The sequence below is a fragment of the Equus przewalskii genome, chromosome 1, assembly GCF_037783145.1.
Source record: "Equus przewalskii isolate Varuska chromosome 1, EquPr2, whole genome shotgun sequence".
Lineage (NCBI taxonomy): Eukaryota > Metazoa > Chordata > Mammalia > Perissodactyla > Equidae > Equus > Equus przewalskii.
Window position 1 is genome coordinate 117,599,337 of NC_091831.1, and position 20,214 is coordinate 117,619,550.

A 20,214-nucleotide genomic window follows, 5' to 3' on the forward strand; every position below is an offset into this window, starting at 1 on the left:
ATACCAGACACACTCCTGCCTCAGGGCTTTACACGCACTAGACTCCCATTAGGAACACTCAAGATTTAATCTGTCTTTGGTCACATATCCCTTTCTCAGTGAGGCTGTCCCAAGTACTCCATTTAAAATTGCAACCCATTTATCCTGACTCCAACCACTGGCAATCTCTATCCTGCTTCTCTTCTAGAGCACTTATCACCTTATATTATTTACTTACTTGGTGTACTGTCCACCTCTCCCCACTCACTGGTTTTGCTACTGCTTTAGCCCCAGAACACACAACAGTGCCTGGCATTGAGCAGGCATTAATTAAATACTTATTTACTAATGAACGAAGCCCATGCTAAAGCACCTTTGCTCACCTTGCTCCTTTCCTCTCACCCTCTCTATATTAAAAGCCTATTAATTCTTCAAAGCCAGCTCAAAAGTCATCTTCATGAAGGCTACTCTGTTTTCCCTAGCTGACAGGGATCTTCAGCTGAATTCCCAAACCATTTCACCTGTATTCTTTACCTCTAAAAAGTGAGAAAAAACGTGATATAGTGGAAAGAGGTATCGGAGTCAACCAAATCACTGGCTATCTGACATTGAGAAGTCACTTAACCTCTTTGAGTATTGATATTCTCATCCATAAAAATGAAGGCTAGGTATTTTACCCAAGAGAAATGAAAAATTTTCCACACAAAAACCTGTATACAAATATTCACAGCAGCTTTGTTCAGAATATCCCAAAACTGGAAACAACCCAAATATCCATCAACAGGAGAAGAGATAATCAAATTATAATATATCCATATACTAAAATAGAAAGCAATAGAAAGGCATAAACTACTGATACACACAAAATGGATAAATATTACAGACATTATACTCAGAAAAAGAAAGTGGGTGCAAAAGAATATATACTGAATGATTCTATTTATATGAAGTTTTAGAACATGCAAAACTAATCTTAGGTGAGAAATATTGCAGGAGGGTTGCCTTGGCTGAAGGAGAAAGACTGGGAAGGAGCACAAAGGAACTTTCTGGAGAAATGGAAATGTTCTACATCAGGATTGCGATAGTGGCTCACGGCTATATATAAATTTTTCAATACTTATTAAACTGTTCACTTAAAAAGAGGGTGCACTTACCGTATATAAATTATACCTCAAAAAACTGATTTAAAGAAAAGGACACAGAGTTTACGGGAAAAAAATCCCTAATTTACAAAGTTGTTAGGAGGATTAGATGAGAAATATATCTACTGAAATCAGGAAGGCACAGTGGGAAAGAATGCATGTTGATGTGGCACTGAATCCCACTTTAGCTAATTATAGTTACTGGTTATATAAACTTGGACAAGTCATGTAATTCCTCAGAACTTCAGTTTTCTCTTCTGTAAAGAGAATAATATCTACTTTACAGAGCTAAATGGCAGCACACTAGAGTTTCCATCAGTTAACACAATATCCGACACACAATAGGTACCCAAATAAATTTCAAAATAATATATAAAACCTAGCACACAGCCGATGCTCAGTAAGTGCTATTCTCTTTTCCCTATTTCCCTTGTCAGAGAGTTTTCTTCTCTACTACATTTTAAGATCCTGAAGGACAAGATTATATCTGAAAAACCTCTTTCCCCTACTTAAGACAGTGTCTTACAAACAGTAGGCACTCAATAAAGATTTTGAAGGGAAGAAAGGAAGTTGGATGGCTTGTTGATTAAGCAGACATACCTTCTTTTGGTGATTCTAGAATCAATCAGTAAAGCTGTGTACTTAGCCTTTCCAATAAAGACAGTTGTAGCCTAGATATCAAACTTTTTTAAGGCAGACACAAAATTTGATGTACCATGTGAATTTATGTACCATATGATCCATATGCACTGGAAAACAGACTGGAAACAGACAAGAAGTAATGTGTAGTAAAGAGCATAAATTCTGAAGTCAGACCTGAATTCAAATCCCAAGACTGCCACTTACAATCTATGTAACCTTTAGGCAAGTTAACATTTTTGAATCTCAGGGTTCACAGCTCGAAAATGGGGGTAAAAATATCTGCCTTGTAGCATTATTTTCAAAAAAGTTATGCATGAAGCACCAAATAGCACAGAACCAGTACTCAATAATTGGTAGTGTACACCACTGGAGTTGTGGGTAATTTTTTTCCTTGCTCTTTTCCAGATTTTCTGTAATGTAATTGCAATGCAATTACAACTTTAAAAGACTGTAATGATTTAAATTTAAATATACTCCCAAATTAAAGATTAAACTCAGCTTTGACTAAAATTTTCAACCCAGAGACCACAAATTGTAATTACCATGCCTTTTTCTCCCCAAGGGGAAAAAAAGGCTCAAGACTGAACTGCTATCTCTTAAATCCTACCAGATACTGGTTTACTCCAAACACATCACTATGTGTCTTGTGTACTACTACTCAATTTGACACCTGACAGGTTATTGTCTCAGCCTCTGAAATGAAAGGCAGTGGTACTTAAGATACATGAATTTTTTTTTTTTAAGTTAAATTCAAGATAGCTCCAAATGCACTTGGGCAAACAGGTACTACAACGTATAGATTAAGAAACATAAGTAGAGGATGAACGTGTCACAGTATTTAAATACGACAAAGTATTTCTGGGAAGCAACCCACTTAATGATATGAATAAAAAGCTGATAGAGAGCAAGCAAGCACGAGAGCAAGAGCCCATGTCAGGTTAAATGGTACCATTATGTCTGGTTAAAAAGGCAATAACCTCATTTCTCCAAAAAAGATATACAAATGGCTAATAAGCACATGAAAAGATGTTGAACATCATTTGTCATTAGGGAAATACAAATCAAAACCACCATGAGACACCACTTCACGTCCACTAAGATGGCTATAATCCAAAAGACAGCCAGGCATTGGAGAGGATGTGGAAAAACTGGAACCCTCATATCCCGCTGGTGGGAATGTAAAATGGCGCAGCTGGTTTGGTAAACAGCCTAGCAGTTCCTCAAAAAGTTAAACAGAGTTACCATAAGACCCAGCAATTCCACTCCTAGGTATACAGCAAAGAAAAATGAACATATGTCCACACAAAAATTTGTACACAAATAATCATAGCAGCATAATTCATAACAGTCAAAAAGTGAAACAATCCAAATGTGCGTCAACTGATGAATGGATAAGTAAAATGTGGTATATCCACACAATGGAATATTATTTGACCATAAAAAGAAATGAACTTTCTCAAAAAGTCAACACTATGGAGACAGAAAAAAGATCAATAGTTGCCAGGGGTTGAGGGGAGGGTGGGATGACAGGCAGGGCACAGAAAATTTTTAGGGCAGTGAAAGTACTCTGTATAACACTATAATGGTGGATACATGTCATTATACATTTGTCCAAACCTATAAAATACATAATACCAAAAGTAAACCCTAATGTAAGCTATGGTCTTTGGGTGATACCGATGTGTCAGTGCAGGTTCATCAATTGTAACTAAGGTACCACTCTCGTGGGGAATGTTGATAATGTGGGAGCTGTGCATGAATTGGGGCAGGGAGTATATGGGAAGGCTCCATACCTTCCTCTCAATTTTGCTGTGAACCTAAAACTGCTCTAAAAAAATAAAGTCTATGAAAAAAAAAAAGGAATGAAGTGTTGATACATACTATAACATGGATGAACCTTGAAAACATTATGCTAAATGGAAGAAGCCAAACACAAAAGACCACACATTGTATGATTCCATTGATGTGAAATGTCCAGAGTAGGCAAATCCATAGAGAAAAAAAGTAAATTAGTGGCTGCCTAGGGCTGGCATGGGGGGTAGGATGAGGAATAGGGGAGGGAGGCCAGGCTTGGGTAATGACTGCTAATGGTTAAGGGGCTTCATATTGGGGCGCTGAAAATATTCTAAAACAGGTTGTGGTGATAGTTGCACAATTCTACGAACATAATAAAAACCACTGCAGTGTACATTTTAATGGTTGAATTTTATGGTGTGTGAAATATATCTCAATAAAGCTGTAACATAAAAAAAAGAGCTAATTCCTAATCTAAAATTTCAATGATTCAGTTACTACTTTCATATTTGCCGTAACTACCACCTAAACTATTTACATTTTTCTTTAAATAGAACTACATTTTTACCTAAACTTTAAAAGAAAATTTATAACACTACCATAAATGAAAAAAATCAAAATAACATATTTAAAATGGATATTAGTAAAACATTGGCAGTGCTACTCAAATTAATGAAATTTGAGAAATTCTGGGCTATAGCAAAACAATGGCCAAGGAGAAGATGGAGCACAAAAAAAACAAAACAAGTCAGTAAACAGGGAATGAAAACTAGGACTGACTGGGCCCAAGTTTCTGAACAAGCTGCGACCTGTGATAAACTGAATTTTATGTCTGCCTTAAAAATTCTGTGTCTGTGATAAACTGAAGTCTCACTCATCTTACCCTGCCCTGCAGTCCCAGAATATCTGTGGAGATACCTAAGAGTCCTAGAGATGGAAATGTCAAGACTGGCTCAAGTGCCAGGAAAGGCCTACTTCTCTTTTCTTTATCAGAGTTTGGGTGCACAGGTTCTGAAAAGGCACGAAGTAAATGCCATACCCAAAACAGTGAGAAGCCTGATAGCAGCACTACTCTAAAAAGTACAGGCCCATCTAAGTGAAACCAGGAGAGTACATCTATCCATTGTTCTCCTTTGCCAATAAATTGTAGAAAAACTGAGGTTTGCAATCACAGTTTCTCTCTGATGTTCACAAAATCTATCACCCATGCTTTTGCCTCTTCTGTAATTTAAAAAAAATCTGAGTATTTGCCTTTATGAGTCTGGTACTTAGGATCAGTAATTTTTCATGCCTTTGCTAAGTGGAAAATAAGTGTATTATGGTAAAAAAAAAAAAAAAGTATTTTGAAAAGCAAGATAGACATTTTATAATTCCAAGTTGTTTAACAAGGTTTTCAATTCTGATCACTTCTGTATGTACTGCCATGAGTACATCAACCAATAGGCATTTATTTTCTCTGATGAACCTGACGTTTCTCTTCACAAATACCAAAATTAGTTCTCTTTTCCAATACTAGATTAAAAGCAGACCTAACACATACTGAAATCGTTACAAATGAAATATGACGTCTGAGACTGGCTTCAAAACAATGGGGGACAGGGTAGCTGCACAGGTAATTGCTGAAACAGAGAAACTAGTACATAGCAATTCATATTACTATTCTCTCTACTTTGCATATGTTTTCAAAACCACATGTAATGAATTTACTACTTTAAGAAGTTGTTATTAAAAAGTAATTAGGAGCTGGCCCAGTGGCATAGAGGTTAAGTTTGCGTACTCTGCTTCAGCAGCCCAGGGTTTGTGGGTTCAGATGCCAGCTGTAGACCTACATACCACTCATCAACCATGCTGTGGCAGCATCCCACATACAAAGTAGAGGAAGACTGGCACAGATGTTAGCTCAGGGACAATCTTCCTCAAGCAAAAAGAGGAAGATTCGCAACAGATGTTAGCTCAGGGACAATCTTCCTCATCAAAAAAACAAAAACAAAAGAAAGTAGTAATTATTTTAGCAAAGCTTCATGAAATCTCTAGTGTTTCAGGTCAGACAGGAAAAAGTCTTTCTATAAATCTTTCCCTCTAATACTTTTTTAAGGTGGGCTCCACCAATGAACTGTAGATATTTTCACTGTTTATATTCCACAAGAACTATTGCCAAAGCCAAACATATTTGTGAAAAAGGTTACCATCACAGCAGAAAACTGGAAACAGATTTTTTTTTTTTTTTTTGAGGAACATTAGCCCTGAGCTAACTACTGCCAATCCTCCTCTCTTTACTGAGGAAGCCTGGCCCTGAGCTAACATCCATGACCATCTTCCTCTACTTTATATATCGGATGCCTACCACAGCATGGCTTTTTGCCAAGCCTTGCCATGTCCGCACCCAGGAGCCAAACCGGCGAACCCTGGGCCACCGAGAAGTGGAACGTGTGCACTTAACCGCTGCGCCACCAGCAGGCCCCTGGAAACAGATTTTTATTAACGACTTATCTTAATTTTGGTTATACAAACCATTTGCAGTTTTCACTTCTACAATTTCAGAAATGTCAATTTCACAATGGATATCAGATTGCAACATTACAGAGAATTCTGTTTAACTTCCCACTAAAGACCACCACCACCACCTTCTAAGTGTTTAAAGAATGTTCACATGGGATTCCTAAAGAATTTTTGCAGCTCCTTTAAAACTAGGTTGGGGGGCTGGCGGGTGGCACAGCAGTTAAGTTCGCACGTTCCACTTCTCAGCAGCCCAGAGTTCGCCAGTTCGGATCCCGGGTGTGGACATGGCACCGCTTGGCAAGCCATGCTGTGGTAGGCGTCCCACATATAAAGTACAGGAAGATGGGCACGGATGTTAGCTCAGGGCCAGTCTTCCTCAGCAAAAAGAGGAGGATTGGCAGTAGTTAGCTCAGGGCTAATCTTCCTCAAAAAAAAACTAGGTTGGATTTTGGTTGGCTATGAAGGTGAAAGAAAAGACAGAATCTCAAGTCCCTTCATTTTATCTTTAAAAATTCCTGTAAAGCGGCTAAATAAAGCTTTTAATAAAGTCAGTATCAAACCAATCTTTTAGTGATTCTTACATATTTATGAAGTTGTAAGGACAAACATTTTTAAAGTCTGTATTTAAAATACTATAGCTTTTGGATCCCACTCACCAAAATTACTTATAAATGCATGTGTATAGTACCTGATTATGCTTCCACGCATAATCCACCAGGTGGATTGATCTACACCACCAAATGGTTAACTACAGAAAATAAAAAATTGCAGCTCGAGGGAGTGGAGAGAAAGAAGGAAACAAGAAAGCATTTGTTGAAGGCTTCCTGTGGATCAGGAGTGGTTCTAAATTCTTTACAGACACCTCATTTACTGGCTATCGGCAAATCTGGGAGGTGAATAATATTATCCCAATTTTACAGATGAGGAAATCAAGGATCAGAAAAATTAAGTAATCTGCCCAAGGACAAGCAGCAGAGCTGGGATTCAAACCTCACAACAGTCTGCCTTCAAAGTTATCATATCAAAGTTCTTCTCACAAAGACAACTTCCCAAATTATATTAACTCTTTGATTAATCAAAATATAAAGTCTTTAGAGGTTATTTATTATTCAGATCATTTCAATATGCGGCATAAATCAATCTGCACCTAACACATTTTGAGAAAAAGTCATAGTTAACAGAAAAAATACAAGAGCCTGAGCACTAACATAAATTGGAGTGGGGTAGCGGTCAGACCCCCAAATTCAAGTCTGAAAGCTTAATCCCAGATCACTATTCACCGGGGGATGACATGGGGGCAAGAAATGCCCTCTCTGAACCTCAGTTTCCCCATTGGTAAAATGGGCATAACGCCTATCCCATCCTCCTACCTCGGATTATGAGAATGAAATAGTTCATGTTGGTGAAACCAATATGCAAACTATAACACATGTAGGGAATCACTATCTATTCAGTAAGATGAGTATATCGAACAGCTATTTTCATGGAAAATAACTAGAGCAAACAGAAGGAGGGATACAGTTTGCCAGCAACAGGAAGCTGCTCTCAGGAAGGCGGCCGCATCTCAGGAGAGCCGCTTGACAGCAGCAGGCGCTGCTCGAGGAGCAGTTTTCTGTCTGCCTTCTAACAATCCCGTCCCTCACTGGCGGAGGGAACCGCGAATGAAGTGCTAGAAAGGCAGCACTACCAGGGGCAGAAGGCTAGGTCCTGCTACTTCCAGGTGTGAGGCCTTGGTTAAACTCTTCGCCCCTCAGGCCTCAGTTTACGCATTTGTAAGATGGAGAGACCGTTCCCGCCCTGCTTCCTGGGCAGAGCTCAAACCAGTCACGGCACAGGGAAAGCGTGATTAACCTCGCCGAGAACGAGAGGCCAATGGCGATCAGCTGTCAAATGAAGGGCTGGGAGGGGGGCTCCTCCGAAAGGCGCGTGCAGTGTGGACATTCCAGAAGCCTCGACACGCGCCGCGGGGCCGCCTCCTTGAGGGGGTGAGGCAGCCCGCGGCCCACCCCTCGACCCTTGGGGTGCGCGGGGTCCTACGTCCCTCACACCTCAGCTGAGCCCGCAGGGCAGGCCCAGAGCCTGCGCACCCCCGTCCCCAGGCCTCCTCGGAGGACCCCCGGGCCCTCCCGAGCGGCTGCAACTACCCTCCCCCAGCAGCCATCCCAGTCCCTCTCCTCCCTACTTGCAGGTGAGGGGAAGGAGCGAAAGGGCGTACCCCGCCGCCATTTTGTCCCCATGGCTCCCCGCAACGCATTCAGCCAGCCAGCGCCCTAGGCCGGGTCTGCGCGACGCGCGCCCCTCGCGGACACTCACCCCCGGCGGCCCTGCGCAGTTCGGAGCGGCTCCGAGCGTCCCGCCGGAAAAGGGGCGGGGCGGGCCGGCTGCCCGGCGCCCCACGTGACTCTCAGCCGCGGCCGCGCTGCTCTTGGCCACACACGCCGGCCGCCCGCGCGCATGCGCACCTCACTTCGCGTTGATGGGCCGCCGAGACTGGAGGCAGGGCGTGGGTTCGTTTTGGTTGTCGGGACGGGGTTGGTTTTCGCGAGTTGTTCTCTTCGCTAGGCCGCGCTGGCACTGCCGCTCTCCAGCACTCAGTTTGTTCTCTCTGAGTCTCTTCCCTCCTCCTAGTTTATCACCACAGTTAGTCCCACAGAGGTTAAGGACCTAGAAGTCCGCCTGAAAAAAATCGGTGCCTGTGCAAAAGCTTCAGAAAAGCACGCAGGAGTACGCCAAGCACGGCTTATCCTTCCTGGTAAGGCTTTATTCGGCCCCTCGTATGTGGCAGGCGGGGAAGGCTCGAAGTACAAAAATCTAACAAATGTGTTTCCTCTACTTACAAGACAAAACACACGAATTAAATAACGATGTTTAAATCATAGTTCTGAACAAAACAGAAAAGACAACGCAGATCATAATTACCAAATGAATATCTCCCTTCCCACTTTTCATCCAGCTGGGAAACTCGGGCTATTTACCCTTTCCTCTCCCTTGTTACCACAATAAGCAGGAAGTCATGGACTCCAATAGATCTACCTCATAATTAGTGCTGTGAAGGCAGGAACCATAGTTAGCTATGTTCTGGCTCCTCTCCCCTCTTGACTTTTCATAAAACTTGCTCTTCCATTCACTTATTTAACAAATGTTTATTAAGCACCCACCATATGTCAGCTGCTATTTGTTCTAGATGCTTGGAGTTAATAAATAAATTCAAAATTGACCATAGAGGAGCCATTTTTAAATGGAGTCAGACCTGCCTTTCCAGAGAAACTGCTTTGCTGTCTTGAACCTTGGACCCGGCCAAAACAGCGATTGTTTTAAAAGCAATTGTTTTACAAGCAATTGTTTGAGAAGTCAGCGGAGAACCAACATCCTGATCACAAAGACTGAGGATGGTGAACTTTCTGAAGATAGAATCAATAATCAAGCAATGTTTGGCTAAGACGACCTCTCTACCTCCAACTCCAATTAAAACCAGTTAAAATTCTTTGTATACAACCTCCCTTCTTTGCCTTTAAAAGCCCCCGACTTTTACTCTCTAGAGGGACACTATTTAGGTTTCTACCTGAATCTGTGCTCCCGGAATTGCAATTCTTGAGACCCCAAAAACACTTCTTGCTTCTCTTGCAATTTATGCCTCTTACTTGTTGACAAAACAAAATAGATAAAAAATCCCTGCCTTCTTGGAGCAAGGTGGAGACAGACAATAAATAACATAATAAATAAGTTACATGGTAACAGGGAGGTGACAAGCATTACAGTAAACAAATGAGTAGGATAAGGAGGATGGAGTGGGGAACATACTGCAGTTTCATAAAACACGGTCAGGGCCTTATTCCTCTTATCAATTATCCCCTTTCTCCTCTCCTTTTCATTCCCATAAGCGTTTAAAAAATCTCTCCCATTTTGAAATCTCCTACCCAATACACCAAACCCCACTTCAACCTCTGCTTTCTTTCTCCTCTTTACAGATCTGCACTTTGCAGCTACATTTCTCCAATTATCTAAACAAGGATGTCTCCAATTCCTCAACTACTCCTCCTGTGTATTAACTCATGTTATTGCACTCTGGGTTCTGCCTCACCAGCCTAAGGAAATATTCTTCCCAAAGTCACTAGGTACTGCAGATCTTATGGACATTATCATCATGACCTAACAATTTTTCTGCATCAGTTGACACTCCTTCCTTCCAGGAACACTTTCCTTGCCTTCCATTCTTACTCTCTTGATCTTACTTCTCCATCTCTAACCACTCCCTCTCCATCTCTTTTGAAGTCTCCTCTTATTTCTCTCATCCTTTAAATGTCAGCTTCCTTCAGGGATAGGTGCAAGCCCTCTCTTTTCCCACTGGACATGCTCACTCTGGGTGATTGCTTCTTTTTACATAACTTCAGTTAGTATCTTTGTGCTCTGGATTTCCAAATATGTCTCTCCAGTCTTGATTTCTGCTCCTGAGCTCCAGATCTACATGGTTAACTACCTCGTCACCTCCACTTGAACCTCTTATAATCAACAGGACAAAATAAAAACCACTTATTATCTTTCTCATATACATATAAAACAGCTTTATTGAGATATAATTTACATACCACACAATTTACCCATGTAAAGTGTTCAATTCAGTGGTCTTTAGTACATTCACAGTTGTGCAACTATCACTACCAACAATTTTAGAACATTTTCATCACCCTGGAGAGAAACCCCATACTCATTAACAGTCACTTGCCCATTTCCCCTTAATCCCCTAAGGCATAAGCAACCACTAATCTACTTTCTCTATATATAGATTTGCCTATTCTGGACATTTTATATAAAGGGAATAATGCAAAATGTGATATTTTATGACTGGCTTCTTTTACTTAGCATAATGTTTTTAAGGTACAATGACATTGTAGCATGTATCAATACTTAATCACTTTTATGGCTGAATAATATCCCATTGTGTGAATATACCATGTTTTATTTATCCATTCATCAGTTGATGTACATTTGGATTGTTTCACTTTTTGGCTGTTATGAATAATGCTGCTATGAACATATGTGTACAAATTGTGTGGACATATGTTCTACTTCTCTTGGGTATATGCCTACGAGTGGAATTGCTGGGTCATATGGTATCTCGGTTTAACTTTTTGAGGAACTGCCAGACTGTTTACCAAACCAGCTGCACCATTTTACATTCCCACTAGCAGGATGTGAGGGCTCCAATTTCTTCACATCCTCTCTAACACTTGTATTGTCTGTTTTCAGATTATAGCAATTATAGTAGGTGTGAAGTGGTATCTCATTGTGATTGTGATTTGTATTTTTCTAATGACTAATGACGTTCAACATCTTTTTATGTGCTTATTGGCCATTTGTGTTTGTCTTTGGAGAAATACCTATTTAAATCCTTTGTCCATTTTTTAATTGTTACCACTCATTATATTTTGCCAGAAAATCTGTTCCTATTATTGCTCTGCCAAATATTCTGGTGCCCCTCCATGAAATGCCCCTTCCTCAGCCCCACTGATGGAAGGCTTGACCATGCGACTTGCTTTGGCCAATAAAATGTGAGCAGAGGATCAATTCCAAACAGAAGCTTTAAGAGCCAACTGGTGGGTTCACCATGTCTATTTTCTGTCTGCCACAAGACCAGCAGTTTGTTTCAGAGAGAAGTTGTTCCATCAGCCCACGTTCCAGAGTGAAGATGGCATGGAACAGAACCCTAGCTGGTCCCCAATGAACATGTAGCATTTGTTTTTATAAGCCACTCAGCTACTTGGTGACATTTGTTACTGCAGCATATCCTAGCCTGTCCTAAAGGATACACGTGTCCTATGTGCTGTGTGACTGGCTCTACTATCACTCCAGGCTCATTGACATGGCCTACAAGACCCTGAAGATCAGGCCTGTTGACCTCTCCAGCCTCATTGCCAGGCCATTCCCTCAACCACCCTATTCTCCACACATAGTAAAATATATTGAGACCCTGGAATTCATTTTTTCCTCTCTCTTTCTCACCCTACCCTGGGCCTTTGTCCAAGTTGTTCCTTATTAGTGGAATAATAATAATAGTTATCTTTGCCTAAGCATTTTCTATGTGCAAGACAATATATATATATGGCCTCATTTCATCTGACAACAACCCTGAGAATTAGGTAATTTATCCCATTTTACAAATCAACAAAGGCCGTAGATTTACTTTTCCTAGAGCAAACAGCCAGAAAGGGGTAGAGTCAGGATTTGAATCCAGGTCGGTTTGAATCCAAAGCCCCTCTTTGAGTCATTATGCTATAATAATAGCTGGAGGTAGTTAGTTTTTATTGAGCATTTACTATGTGGCAGGCTTTATGCTGAAGCACTTTGCATGGATTATATGTAATCCATGTGAATAATTACATGCAATAGAAGTATAGAATAGTGGTATCCCACAGCAGTTGACTCTGACTTTGGAGTCAGATTATGTAATTGTATGACCTTAGGAAAATTACTGACTCTCTCTGAACTCCATTTGCCTCATCTGTAAAATGGAACAATAAGATATACCTCAACGGGTTTCTGTGATTAAGTGAATCAATTTTTAGAAAGCACTTAGAATAGCTTAGCATATAGCTAGAGCTCAAATTATACCAGCTATAATGTTTACTTTATCATCTAACCTCACAACAAATATATGAAGTAGGCACTATTATGTAACTGCCCCCTTTCCGTCAGCTGCTTTGTCCTTTTCCACCTCTTGACTTCCAACAACTAGTCCCTCCAGAATGCTCCTGCTCTTCTTTGCCACCTGGCAGACTCCCACTCACCTATAGGACCTACCTCAGATATTCCTGCCTGCCCTGCTGCAGCATGCTTGGTTGCTCCCACTGATGGGCTTCCAAAACACTTTGTACAAACTCTGATAGTTAGATCCCTTTGAAAACAAGGAACGAGAACTCACGCAAGTGAAAATTAGGGTTTACTATAAGACTGGAACTGAAATGCAGAGGGCTTCAGAACCAGCCATTCTCACCTCTCTCAGGTGGATCCCCTGGCTTCTCTGCTTTTTTCTGCTTCTGGCAGTAGGAAAGAAGCCAAAAGATTTCCCCTCTCTTGCTTCCTCTCAGGCATCATCTCCAGTGGCTAGTGCATCTCTTCCATAGCTCTAGTTCCCCTGGGAATCTCCTTCCATGATTCTAGATTCTGCCTGACAGCCTTGGCTTTGAGGTTCTGATAACATCACCTCTTTCCATTGTTCACCAGGGGGTTAATTTGCTCACCTGTTTAACTTGAATGCCGGTATCACCTCCTAGCAAGTGTAAAATAGAACTCTAGTAATCCATGGCAGGCAATGGCACTGTAATTGCTTAAATTAGTATCTGTGGTTGCTTGAAATAAAATGTCAGATGAAGGTAAGGAAATTGGACATTTTGGAGCTGCTATACTCTACCATGTGTTAGTAATGATAATTACAAGGACTGTGGAGTAGGCTGACAACTTCACAAGCATTAGGCAGCTTAGAAAATGAAAATGCTAAACTCAGGGACTTAAACTCTCAGCTCAAGGCATGATTAGAGACCAGAAAGTTTTTACAGTGGCCTAAGGAATCTCTTCTTTCTTTCTTTTTTTTTTTTTAAAGATTGGCACCCGAGCTAACATCTGTTGCCAATCTTCTTTCTCCTTCCCTTCCCTTCCCTTCCCTTCCCCTTCCCCTTCTCCTTCTCCTCCCCAAAGCCCCCCAGTACATAGTTGCATGTTCTAGTTGTAGGTCCCTCTGGTTGTGCTACGTGGGATGCTGCCTCAGCATGGCTTGATGAGTGGTGCCATGTCTGCGCCCAGGATCCAAACCGGCAAAACCCCGAGCCACTGAAGCTGAGCGCACGAACTTAACCACTTGACCATGGGTCCACCCCAAATCTCTTATTTCTAATGGCCGAAGGACAGAGCATGACTGAGGATCAGAACCAAATTTACTTTTGCAAGTTGCTAGAGTAAAATGAAATTGAACTCACAGCCTTTATAAGTCACTGCATTAAAGTTAGGATATTGATTGGAAAGTAGTAGGACCCTGAGATTTAGGATGGTGACATTTGAGGTGACTTCAGACTAGACCCCTAAATACCCCTGAGCCCCCTCTCCTCTCTGAGGAATCTGACCTTCCCTTGTTTACAGATTCTGTATGCAGCAGTTGCCTTGCAAAGAGATATATATTCTCCCCAAATCCTCCCCTTATTACCTCCAAACCTACTTTTTAAAGTCAAATCCAGGGACCCAGGAGAGAATTGTAAGGTCTATTCCAGAAAAAAACAAAACAAAACAAAACAAAACATATATCCAAACAACAGTAATATCTTGTGTATTCACATCAGCAGTAACCTGCAAAACTATATGGGAATAGATTCTATGGGTGTTGTGTCAGAAAAGATAGAATATAATGATGGACCAGGTTAAATTTAAATACAGGTGTCCTCACCTGTGATGCTTATTTTAATGTGCTAAGTTGAGCAGCTGGAAGCAAAGCATCTCTAATGGTTTACTTGGTTGGTTGACTGAAACTAGGATTCAGTAGTGGCCTACATTCAATGAAGCTGAGATGCCAGAACTTCACTCACTTTATGTGGAGATAGGAATGTAAAGAGTCTCAGACAAAAGCGTCAAGCCACGGGGTCATATAGGAAAGTGTCAAGGTGATGGGAATGCTGGAGTGGATTTACTGTGTGTAACCTGCACACCCTCCTCCTGACTATATTTCCTAGAAGGGCCCAGAGGACACTAAGGCACTGAGAAAACATTAGCGAGTGAAACACAGGCATCCTTGAAAGCTCTGCAATGGCTGTCCTCTCTGGACCAAGGATGAGTGAAATGGGTTTGTGGAATACAGTGGGAAGGTTGGCAGAGCGGCAGAAGCCATGTATCAATACTTAACCATCAGAGACGGGGGCACGATTACATAATGGACAGCAGGGACAGAATGGTAATCAGAATGTTTTGACCCTCAGGGATGTGTTGGGGTGCTAACTTGATGACACGGTCCCTAGGAATGAAACAGATGGGCAGACTACCAAAGTATTACTTGATATATATGACTTGGAAAACTACACATCTAGTGTGCAGAAACCTGACTTGAGTTGCCACAAAAGGAAGTCATAGCCTCTCATTTAATTCATAGACCTAAGTTGTGCCACATACCCAGGGCCCAATGATTGGAGGAGAAATGGGGTCCTCTTAAAGAAGAACACTGGTGGCCGGCCCCGTGGCCGCGTGGTTAAGTTCGCGCGCTCTGCTTCAGCAGCCCAGGGTTTCACCAGTTCGGATCCTGGGTGTGGACATGGCACTGCTTGTTAGGCTATGTTGAGGCAGCATCCCACATGCCACAACTAGAAGGACTCGCAACTAAGAATACACAACTATGTACTGAGGGGATTTGGGGAGAAAAAGCAGGAAAAAAAAAGAAGATTGGCAACAGTTTTCAGCTCAGGTGCCAATCTTTAAAAAAAGAAAAGGACACTGAAACCTTGTTACAACCATATACTGTAAATATTTCTCCAAGCCTTTCCCAAAAGGATCTCTGCTATTAACAGGATGAGTGTGCACTGAGGAAAGGGACATACCCAGACTTTTGAAGGATTATTAGACGTTGCTCTGAATATATGCTAATCCTTGAGGACCCCTGGATAGATTGAGGGCTTTGGGTGATCATATGATAAATTAAATTTATAACCAAGTCCATCACACAGAGGGCTCAATGGGTTCTGTAGACCCACATCGAGGTAATTTTACCAGGTCCTAAATGCATATTTGGACTGGACATACTTGGCAACTAGAAGATTCCCTGCCCTGGCTCCCTGGCCCATGAAGAGAGGACAATTACGGTAGGGAGAGCCAAGCAGCAGCCCCTGGAACTATCATTCCCTAACAAAATAGTAAGCCAAAAAGCAGTACCGCATCCCTACGGAAATTGCAGGGATTAGTGCTACCACCAAAGATTTGATAGATGCAGGAGTGATGATTCTCATCACACCCCTGTTTAATTCCTGAGTTTGGTAGTGTCAAAACTAGACGGCAACTCCACTTGCAGCTTCTGATCCAGATATGGCATCTTTGCTGGAACAGATCAACATAGTCTTGCCATCTGGTATATAGCTATTGATCTGGAAAATCATTTTCCCCTCATATCAATTAGCAAGGAAAATCAGCAGCAGCAAATTTTCACCTGTCAGGACAGCAATACACCTTTACAATCTTACTTCAGAGCCAAGTCAATTCTCAAACTCTGTCACGGTATAGTTTACAGGGACCTTGATCATCTGGACATCCCATGGAACATCGCTCTGATTCACTACATTGATAGCATCATGCTGATTGGCTTGGTGAACAGGAATTAACAAATATTCTTAGTAAGACACATGGATGCCAGAGACTCAAAAAGTCAGTGAAAGGAATGTTGGGATATTCCTGTATAGCAGTGGTTCTCAACCAGAGGGGATTTTGTCCCCTAGGAGACATTTAACAGACAATGTCTGGAGACGTTTTTGGTTGCCACAACTTGGGGTAAGGGAGTGAATAGCTACTGACATCTAGTGGGGAGAGGCCAAGGATGCTGCTAAACATTCTGAAATGCACCGGACAGCCCCGAGACCAAGAATTATCAAGACCGAAATATCAAGATCAAGGTCGAGAATCCTTGCCTTAAAGTGAAAAACAAGTTTCTGAACTTTGCACATCCTAACACAAAGGAAGAGGCACAATCTTGATGGGCCCCTTTGGATTTGGGAGGCAACATATACCACATTTGGGTATATTTCTCTGACCCGTTTACTGAGAAAGCTGTATTCCCAGAAATGCAAAGGCTCTACAGCAGGTCCACACTGCTGTACAAGCTACCTTGCTATACAAGCCTAATAATCTGGAAGAGCCAAAGTGTCTGTGGCAAGTAAGGATACTGGATAGACTCTGTGGTGGACACCAATAAGAGAGCCAAAGCACAGAAGCCCAAGGTTTTGATATAATGAAATCCTGTTTTTGAAGAAACACAAGTTTCTTCCTCTGCTGGAAGTGCACTGGATTCTGATAGAGACTGGATCTTGACAACATCAAGATTGATGAGATCTGAGCTGCCAATCTTAAACTGCCATAAGATTGGGCAAAAATATCAAAAAACTATCCTCAATTAAAAATGGTATAGGGCCAGCCCCTGTGGCCTAGTGGTTGAGTTTGGCACACTCTGTTTCAGCGGCCCAGCTTCAGTTCCTGGGCACAGATGTATGTTCCTCTGTTAGCGGCCATGCTGTGCTGGCAGCCCACATGCTAAAAAAAAATAAAGGAAGATTGGCAGGGATGTAAGCTCAGGGCAAATCTTCCTCAGGAAAAAAAAAAAAGAAAAATGTATAGAAAAGATTATGCTTGAGCAAGCCAGGAGGACACAAGTAAGTTGCATGGGCAGGTGGCTCAGACTCTAGGGCCTCATGAGGAGTTCTCCATAACCAGCTGTCAAAGGAAAAATAACCTGGGCCTAGCCTAAAGATGAGTCTGCACAATATGTTGGGATCAGCTGGAAGTAGACTGCTGCAATATGACCATTCCATTCAGGAGTGGCTCTGAAGGAAAATGGTGAAAGGCAGCTCTCCCAGTGAGGAGAACTTTGGACAGTACATCTGATGTCCACTTTGCCTGGAAGGAGACATGGCCTGAGGTGCAGACCTACTTTGGATTGTGGGTAGTTGTTAATTGTCTTGCCTATTGCTCAAAGACTTGGAAAGAATAATATTGGAGTATTGGTAACAATCAAATCTAGAGAAGAGGCATATAGATGGATCTCTCAAAATTGGACTATTGGACTATTGTATGAGGATTTTTACTTCTCATATGAGTGCTCATCAAAAGGCATCCGCTAAAGAGAAAGCTCTCGGCAATCAGGTGGATGACCCATTCTGTGGATGTTGGTCAACTTCTTTATTCAGCCACTCCACTTCTTGTTCAGTGGGTCTGTACAAGCAGCCATGGCAGCAGGGATAACGGTATCCCTGGGCTCAACAGCATGGACTTTCCTCTCCAAAGCAGAAAGTTCAGGCTGCCAACAGCAGAGGCCAATACTGAGCCCCTTTTAAGGTACTATTCCTTGGGGCACTGGGGACATGTTGAATATGTTGGACCTCTTCCATCAGCAAGGGGCAAAGATTTGTCCTCACTGAAATAGACACTCTTTTCCTTTCCCTATTCAAAATGGTTCTGCCAGCAACACTATCTGTGGACTTATGGAATGTTCTGATTCCATGATTCATTATCATGATATCCTATACAAGGTTGCTTCTCACTAAGGATCTCACTAGAAAGAAAGAGAAACAGGCTCATGCACTTGGATTTCACTAATCTTATCATATACCCCATCATCTGAGAACAACCAATTTGGTAAATTAGTGGAATGGGGGACAACACCCTGTGAAATTCAGTGCTATCCTACAGGATGGAATATAAGCTTTGAGTCAGTGACCAACAGATGGTGCTGTTTCTCTTACAGCCAAAATACCCAGGTTCTGGAAACTATTACACCTAATGGCCCACTGACAAAATTTAGTTTCCCTTCTCCACAACCTTAGACTCTTTTGGTTTAGAGGTCTTTGTTCCTGTCTTAGTTTGGGTTCTTGTCCTAAGACAGGGCCTTGAGTGCAGTAGCTTATCTGGGAGGTGATCCCGGTAAGCACAAGTGTGGAAGAGAGGAAAGTGAGTCAGAGAAGGGAGAAAAGTCATTAAGGTGTGTGATGAAGAACAGGTGACCACTGTAGGCAACTGAAGCTCAATCTCACCAAGAACTCTCTGGAAAACAGTGTGGAATGAGCTTCAGAATTGCCCTTTTGGAGGATGAGCAGGCAAAGCATATACCCACCAACTCCAATTCAGGAGACATAATCTCTCTCACATTTCTGGGCTGTCCTTTCCTTTGGTAGAGTGCCAGAGAAAGCCCACAAGAAGGGATGAGAGAAGGGGGAAAGCTGCCATTATGTACGGAATTCTCTATGGCAGCCACAGGTGAACTCAGGTGGGTCAAGGGGCTATGGAGAGAGGCATCTACCTCATCTGCTACAGTCCCAAGGGAGGTACACTTTCATGAGGATACACAATAATGGCCCAATTGAATGAGAAATTGAAACTGGCGCTTGACTATTCTAGGGCCCTAATGCCAGTGAACCAATAGCCAGAGGAGAGTTTACAATACTGGATGAAGCAGGCTGTCCCAATTAAAAAGGGAAATCTGAGTTGCTACTATACAATGAGGACAGAGAGGACCCTATCTGGTTCCCAAAGGAAATCAGTGGGGCACCTCTTTGTTTTGCCATCTCCAACAGAAAAGTTTAAAAGAAGAATCCAATAAAGGCAAGACCCAATAAAGGTAAGACCACTAAGGACTCAGATCCTTAAGGAATGAAGGTTTGGGTCACTGCCCGGTAAAGGACCACAACTAGCCAAAGTGTTGACTAAGGACAACGGAAGCATGGAATGAGTAGTGAAAGAAGGAAGTGATAAATATCAACCCTACCCATTTGACTAGTTATAGAAATGACTAACAGCTATGCATATGTTTCTTATGTATATTAATATTAACCAATTATTTCTTTTTTCCTCTTTTTCCTATACTATTTTGTACAAAGATGGTCGATGGTATTTAACTTTGCCAATTAGTTCGTATGTCACCAGACCATGAAAAGCATGGTTTATTGGGGAAGACTGTAAATTCCCCAGAGATCTTGGACTTTAAAATGCCAGTGATGACTTATCTCACCCATGTTGAGGAGATGACAAGGGCATCTTCATTTGTGTGAAGCATAATTGCATCCTGTTAGAAAGAAGCATGAAGTTGGAATATAGGATGTAAATATTTTGAATAGCAAAAGGTATGCACTGTGACCATTATTTGCCTATTTGCTCTTGGTTCATTCCCTGATCTTCCACTGCTCTGCACTGACTCTCAGGGAACTACATTTCTCAGCATCCCTTGACAAATGGCTTCCTGGTAGATTTGGCCAATGGGCGGGCCTGGCAGAATACGGGAGGGTAGAAGGAAGAGAAAATCAGGATATTTTGCTCTCTCATTCCTTCTTCAGGCAACTTCTCCAATAATGGCTACGTTTCCTCCATATTTCTAGCTCTCACCAAACAGTCCCTTCCTTCATGATCCAAGCTCCTTGCCATGGTTCTAGCTCTT

At 41.9% G+C, this 20,214-nt stretch overlaps 1 protein-coding gene across 50 annotated transcripts in view; it reads right to left on the reverse strand.

Annotated features, from left to right (window-relative positions):
- Positions 1 to 20,214, reverse strand: part of SCAPER (S-phase cyclin A associated protein in the ER) — a 521,170-nt gene that overhangs the window by 484,434 nt on the left and 16,522 nt on the right. For 21 of the 50 annotated variants that reach the window (XR_011526452.1, XR_011526476.1, XR_011526453.1 and 18 more), the window contains exon 1: positions 8,370 to 8,516. The exons of 7 other annotated variants lie outside the window; for them this stretch is intronic. The gene's annotated coding sequence lies outside the window, so the exon portion shown is untranslated. Of the gene's footprint in view, positions 1 to 8,238; positions 9,001 to 20,214 lie in introns of those variants that run through there. 22 more of the 50 variants (XM_070573881.1, XM_070573862.1, XM_070573859.1 and 19 more) reach the window with 8 other exon arrangements.